Source organism: Penaeus monodon, chromosome 27 (genome assembly GCF_015228065.2).
Source record: "Penaeus monodon isolate SGIC_2016 chromosome 27, NSTDA_Pmon_1, whole genome shotgun sequence".
NCBI classification, from domain to species: Eukaryota; Metazoa; Arthropoda; class Malacostraca; order Decapoda; family Penaeidae; genus Penaeus; species Penaeus monodon.
In genome coordinates this window covers 27,287,684-27,288,060 of record NC_051412.1, presented here as the reverse complement: position 1 = coordinate 27,288,060, position 377 = coordinate 27,287,684, and positions in this window count along the sequence as shown.

Here is a 377-nt window from a genome sequence, read left to right as displayed (position 1 = left end):
TTTCTTAAAGCGTTTTGATAAACTATTAACAAACATCGATATTGCTGATAGCTCTAAAAAGTAAAACCAGAGTATGGATATTAGGCGTGTAAATGCTGTATTTGGCACCGTCAGTTCATTACAAGACAGTAAAAAATATAGAGTTCATATTCGTCATAAGTATTTACACAGGAAGTACAAGATTATCTTAAGAACTAGAACTTTCCTTAACTTGAAGCGGGCCTCTGTTTATATACAGGTAAATTGAGCGTGAAGAGTCTCGTAGGGAAATATTTCTCGCGGATGGTTGCTAAGTTTTATCTAATGACCTAAAATAAATACGACTGTCAGATTCATTGGTCGAGGTGACACGGATGAGTTCATAAGCCAATTTACAT